The 6,745-nt window shown below is 42.7% G+C and overlaps 1 long non-coding RNA gene across 1 annotated transcript in view; it reads right to left on the bottom strand.

Moving 5' to 3' along the window:
* LOC121105703 overlaps positions 1 to 4,313 on the bottom strand; it is a 16,468-nt gene extending 12,155 nt beyond the window's left edge. Inside the window, exon 1 of the long non-coding RNA XR_005838329.1 lies at positions 4,272 to 4,313. This is a non-coding gene — a long non-coding RNA (uncharacterized LOC121105703). The remainder of the gene's footprint in view (positions 1 to 4,271) is intronic.
* Positions 4,314 to 6,745: the final 2,432 nt, after the last annotated feature.

Here is a 6,745-nt window from a genome sequence, read left to right as displayed (position 1 = left end):
TATATATATATATATACACATATATATGCACACATATACACTAACCAATTGAGCTGCATCCTGACCTCTGAATTATACACAGGTCCTTCTTCCAACCCCGCAGTTTCCAAAATAACCTCTCTTCTCTATAAAGTCTCTCAAATTCCCTCTTGAATAACAACTGCCTGATTATCACAAAACCAGTCCTACATCTTTTCCCCTAAAGTATAGGTAAATCACCAATCTTTCACTCTTACTCTAAAATAAATCTCCTGTCCACATCCCAAATCAGTTACTGCTTTTATGCTGTGCCTCTTGATTTAGGAGAGGTAACAATTATTATTATTTCTAGTATTAGTCATGGTTTCCAGAGAATAGCAAGGCTATAATTCATGCTTTACTGCAATTGGTAAATCAGACAAGTGAAAAACAGCAGAAGCCCATAATTTAAATCCTCTTTAAGTTCTTAATCTAAGCCTCTGACATTTGAATTAGGAACAGTAATATATGGTTAAAATTAAACCATGAAGCAAGCCTATATAAATTACTATAAAATCCAACTCTATCACCCAGAAACTCATAAATTAAGACAGGAGATTAAAACTCTGCTTTTAATTCTTAGTATTACACTTTAATACTGCAATATATAACATGTTAAATAGATGTATATTTTGTTTTCATTTAAATTGCCTGTTATATAGAGTAAGGCCTTTGATCTTAGCTAAAAGCCAGTAATTTGCAGCTGACAAGTTATTCCTCTGCAAACATATTTTTCCAATTAATGAAATTCCAGAAAGCATTTTATGTCATTAAATCTACACTCCACTTATTCTAAGTAACAGATATTATATCCTCTTTTCTCTTAATTGTGATTTCAGTCTAGACTCTTCCCTATTCTCTCCTTTTTTCCTTTGATGCTGGCTTCCTAAGTATCATGGATTAGCTAAATTGCATGAGATCGAAATAGTGCTTATAAAGAGAAAAATTACCACACTACCTCAGAGGATGCAAGGGTAGGTGGTCTTTGATTCTGCGTCCCCAAATTATGTATGGATGGCTGCCGCATTGGGGTGGCAGTCACCATTTCTCCTTTGTTCTATCACAGGCCACCCCCCCCCTTTTACCAGCCCCTCTTTGTGGGGGGCTAGTAGTACCTCTTCCATACAGCCCTGGTCCCATCTTGCCTAAGTGCTGACAGGCAAATGGAGACAGGAAAAAGAAAGGGATGCTACTAACGTTCCTTGAATACTTTTGTGCCAGGCGCTGGGCCAAGCATTTTTACATGTCACACCATTTAATTCTGTATCAGCCCAGAGAAACTGGAGCTATTATCCTCATTGGACAGGTGATGCAACAAAGGCCAAAGGCAACCTTGAAAAAATGTGCCCGACACTTACACAGCTAAGGAAAGTCATAAAGGAAACAAGGACAATCAAAAAACGAAAAGAAAGGGACTCCTGGGTGGCTTAGTCAGTTGGGCATCCGACTCTTGATTTCAGCTCAGGTCATCTCAGGGTTGTGAGATGGAGCCTCGATTAGGGCACCACGCTCAGTGGGGAGTCTGCTTGGGATTCTCTCTCTCCCTCTCCCTCTGCTCCTCCCCCTCCCCCCACATGCGTGCGCACTCTCTCTCTCTCAAGTAAATAATTAAAGAAAACCTTTAAAAAACACTGAAAGGAAGGCAAATTCTGTTCACCCTACTCCTTACCACATCTCTCCAGCCCTCAACCCTGGGACCAGGAGGGCTGGTTGTCTCCAGCCTAACGTTCTCAATGAGCCTTCATCTGTAACTCTTAACATTTAAAGTTAACTCTTAAATGTTACCGACCATGAAGCCCTACATACAGCCTCAGAGACAAATGAAGGGATGGAAAGGTCTTTGGACTTCCATTTCCAGGAATATGTAAGACTAAATCTCCTAAAAACAAAAACAAAAACAAAACAAAACAAAAACCCTCCTACAAATAACTAGAAATTCTGTAGGTTTATTTTTAATCTTTTCGATGTGTAACATAACTCAGCCATCAAGAAAGAAGAGGAAATCTCCAAAGATCAAACACAAAAAAGATGCTGATACCAGAACAGTAAGCAGATCTTTTTTTAATTTTTTTTTTTAAGATTGTATTTATTTATGTGACAGAGAGACAGCCAGAGAGAGAGGGAACACAGCAGGGGAGTGGGAGAGGAAGAAGCAGGCTCCCAGCGGAGGAGCCCGATGTGGGACTAGATCCTGGAACGCCGGGATCACGCCCTGAGCCGAAGGCAGACGCTTAACGACTGCGCTAGCCAGGTGCCCCAGTAAGCAGATCTTAATGCTTCAACAGCCCTGGTGTTTTTACACTTGTCTGTAACTAATATTCAGAGATATTAACAGAAATTTTCTGAATTTAGTAAAGTTATAAATCCTCAGATTCAGAAAGCTCAAACCATAAACAGTATTTTAAAAAAGACAGAGAGATTCCAAATTGTAAAGGAAAAACTCAGATTTGTCCTTCCTGTGTAGGGAAAAACCTGTCTAGTCTACCTTGTGTGTTCAGAAAAACCCAGTTCTTCCCACCTGTGTTTCTTCTTTACTTTTACAAAGATGCCATCCTCACCCAGGATACCTAACTTCTGACAGTCCTGGTCTCCAAATGTGCGGAGGTTTTTCCTCATACCAAACAATTCTCTGGGACACCAGCTAGGTGTCCCATAATCTAACTTAATTCTAACACTATATTTGAGATAGTGCCAGATCCCACAGGTTAAGGGCTCAGATCCCACAAGACAGCTCACCCTCCCACTGCCTTCCTCAGATGCCAATGCAAGTAGTAGGTGCCCAGATTACCCACGACTTCCATTCAGTTTGGCTGCAAATGGGAGGTTGCCGTGATTTCCTCCTCAGGTTAATTACTTTGCTAGAGTGGCTCACAGAACTTAAAGAAACACTTACACTTAGCAGTTTATTAAAATATAGGACAAAAGATACAGATGACCAACCAGATGAAGAGAGATACAGGACAAGATTTGGGAGGATCCCCAGAGCAGGAGTTACCCACCGCGTGTGGTTGTGTTTGCCAACCTGGAAGCCCTCTGAACTGCCTACTAGTGGGATTTTAAGGAGACTTCCTCATGTAGGCATGACCAATTATTAACTCCATTCCCAGCCCCTTCCCCCCTCTCTGGATGATGGGGTTGAGGCTGAAAATTCCAAGCTACTAATTATGGCTTGGTCTTTCTGGTGACCAGCCCCCATCCAAGAGCCATCCAGGAGCCCAATCAGAGTCACTCCAATAGCACAAAAGATGCTTCTAGTGCTCTTATAACTTAGGAAAATACAAGGGTTTTAGGAGCTCTATGCCAGGAACTGGGGGCAGAGACCAAGATATGTATTTTCTATTATCTCACGCAAATCTAAACACATTGCTGTCAAATATCAAAAGCAAAATATCAGGGTGCCTGGCTGGCTCAGTTCATAGAGCGTGTGACTCTTGATCTCAGGGTTGTGAGTTCAAGCCCCATGTTGGGCATGGAGCCTACTTAAAAATACATACATACATACATCTCAGAGCAGCCAGAGGGAGAAACAAAGTATTATAAAGATAAACTGACAGCAGGCATCTCAACAGCAACAAGAAAAACCAGAAGGGCTCCTGACTGGAGCAAGCAACTCTTGAGCTCGGGGTTGTGAGCTCGAGGCCCACATTGGGCCTAGAGCTTAATTTAAAAAATTTTAAGGAGGGGCGCCTGGGTGGCACAGCGGTTGAGCATCTGCCTTCGGCTCAGGGCGTGATCCCGGCATTGTGGGATCGAGCCCCACATCAGGCTCTTCCGCTATGAGCCTGCTTCTTCCTCTCCCATTCCCCCTGCTTGTGTTCCCTCTCTCGCTGGCTGTCTCTACCTCTGTCGAATAAATAAATAAAATCTTAAAAAAAAATTTTAAGGATACCTGGGTGGCTCAGTTGGTTAAGCATCTGACTTGGGCTCAGGTTGTGATCTCAGGGTCCAGGGATGGAGCCCTGCATTGGGCTCCCCACTCAGCAGGGAGTCTCCTTGTCCCTCTGCCCCTTCCCCGACTCATGCGTGCTTTCTCTCTCTCTCTCTCATAAATAAATAAGATTTTTAAAAAATACATACATGTATACATACATACATACATACATACATAAAATGAAAAAAAGTTTTAGGGTTGCCTGGGTGGCTCAGTCAGTAGAGTGAGTGACTCTTAATCTCAGGGTCATGAGTTCAAGCCCCATGTTGTGCGTAGAGCCTACTTTAGAAAATTTTTTTAAAGATCTATAGGTCAGAGGTACCTGGGTGGCTCAGTCAGTTGAGTGTCCAACTCTCGATTTCGGCTCATGTCTTGATCTCGGGGTCGTGAGTTCAAGCCCCATATTGGACTCCACGCTGTGTGTAGAGCCTACTTAAAAAAAGATGTAGAGGTCATATAACTTTCAACCTTTTTTCTCATTTCCAAAACTGCCTATATAGTGTACATACCATAAATCCTTTTTTTATACAAACCCAGCAATTATTCTCAAAAATTATATTGCATAGTATTGTCCATCTTAAGAAAAAACATTAATCTGTTAAATGTATACATTTAAAATATACCATAATTTTAATCTTCATTGAACAATTATTTTTTTTAATGATTTTTTATTATATTATGTTAGTCACCATACAGTACATCCCCGGTTTCCGATGTAAGGCTCGATGATTCATTAGTTGCGTATAACAGCCAGTGCACCATGTAATACGTGCCCTCCTTACTACCCATCACCGGTCTATCCCATTCCCCTACCCCCCAGAACAATTATTTTTTAATATATCCCTAAGAATAAAATTGGCCAGGCTTCTCTCTACCCAAGTGTCCTTGCTCCTCTTCACATATCCCTTTTCAACCACCTTTCCCCTCCCCCCAAATTTTGTTCTAATTCTTCACCTTTCTATTACTGCCACCCCACTTCTTTTTATAGAATTCTCACCCTAGGGGTCCTCAACTCAGGAACCTGTCATTTCTACCTCCCAACCCAACTCAGCCTGCATTCATCTTATTGAGACAGAACTGCAGACCAGGGAAGCTGCCACAAGCTGCTTGGACTTGGGGCATTTCCAATCCTGCTTGTCAGGAACTGACACGGACTGTACTAGAACTGGGGTAAGGAGTGCTGAGTTAGCAAGGTAGCAAGATTTTGAGAGATCTACGTTGGTAGATCTGGCTAAAGTTCTCACTAAACATTGGTAGGACAGGTCCCTTTTCTTTTCTGTCCAAAACACAACCACAGTCACTGTTAGGAAACACGTAGCCCACAAACAGAGAGACAATGGGTTGGCTCAACGCTGTGCCGCTAACAAATACTAGTCCTTAGTAGAAGTCAGGATAGGTTGGAGTGGATTCCAGATACACACTGGGTAAACTATCAGCTTTGCACACCAGAGCAGAGAGGTCTGATCTGAATCCCAACGAAGTATGTCACTCCCAATTGTTCTGCGGCTGGTAAAAGAGACACTGCTAGAGTTTCATGAGTGTCTTGGGCCAGTGGTATCTAGAACCAGGCTTCCTCCCTTTGTGACCACAAAGCCAAGGGAGTACAATCTGTGCAGTCACAGGGAGCTCCCACTCACAAGGGCCAGTGCCTGATTTAAGGCTCTGCTATTGTCATCTTGCAATTCTTAATAATTTTATCTTTGAATTTATGTGTTGTAAGTTCCGTTCAATGGGACAATGGATCATTCATGTGAGCCAAGAAGATAATGTGGAAGAAAAAAGCTTTGTATTCTAGTACTTTTAACAGCATTTTTTTTTCTTGCTTTTGAAAAACAGCATTTTCATTTTGCACTGGGCTTGGCCAACGAGGTAGCCAGTCCTGCACGACCACCCCATTTTTCCTGCAAGACACACTAGCAACTACCGCAAACCTGCCAACCAGATACCCTAGCTCTGCGTCAAAGAACCTGGAACTTTAGGACACCTTTTTCCTGTTTTTCCCCCTTAATTTCACAAAGTACATTTATTAGAAGGAAATTAGAAAATATGTTTCATCAGGGGCGCCTGGGTGGCTCAGTCATTAAGCGTCTGCCTTCGGCTCGGGGCGTGATCCCGGAGTTCTGGGATCGAGCCCCACATCGGGCTCCTCTGCTGGGAGCCTGCTTCTTCCTCTCCTACTCCCCCTGCTTGTGTTCCCTCTCTCGCTGGCTGTCTCTCTGTCAAATAAATAAATAAAATCTTAAAAAAAAAGAAAGAAAATCTGTTTCATCAAAAAGAAAAATATAGGGACTCCTGGGTGGCTCAGTCGGTGAGGCGTTTGCTTTCGGCTCAGGTCATGATCCCAGGGTCCTGGGCATCCGGCTCCTCTCAGCAGGGAGTCTGTCTCTCCCTCTACCCCTCTGCCTGCTCGTGCTCTCGCTCTCTGACAAATAAATAAATAAATAAAAGCCTTTAAAAGGAAAAGAAAAGAAAAACATACAAAGATCATTGCAAATCCAGAGATCCAGAGATAAACACTTCAATATGCTGGCATCTCATTCCAGTGTTGTTTGGAGAGTAAGCTGGCCCATGTTCCAGTAACTTTCCAGAGCCTTCTCCAGGTCCCAGCTACGTCAATCTTAGCGTCATGGGAAACTAGGGGATGATTTTTTCTTTCTTCTGATTCACCATACCATCGTGTCCCTTTTAACTTTTTATCTCAATAGCATCATGTTGGACAGGATACTTCTCTAGGGGATCCCAGCATTTCCCCTGTCTGCATTCAGGGATGCAGGCTCTATTGCTTTAAGAATCTCT

This window comes from Ursus maritimus, assembly GCF_017311325.1.
Source record: "Ursus maritimus isolate PB19 chromosome X unlocalized genomic scaffold, ASM1731132v1 scaffold_X1, whole genome shotgun sequence".
Classification (NCBI taxonomy): domain Eukaryota; kingdom Metazoa; phylum Chordata; class Mammalia; order Carnivora; family Ursidae; genus Ursus; species Ursus maritimus.
This window is presented reverse-complemented; position numbering and strand designations above follow the sequence as displayed.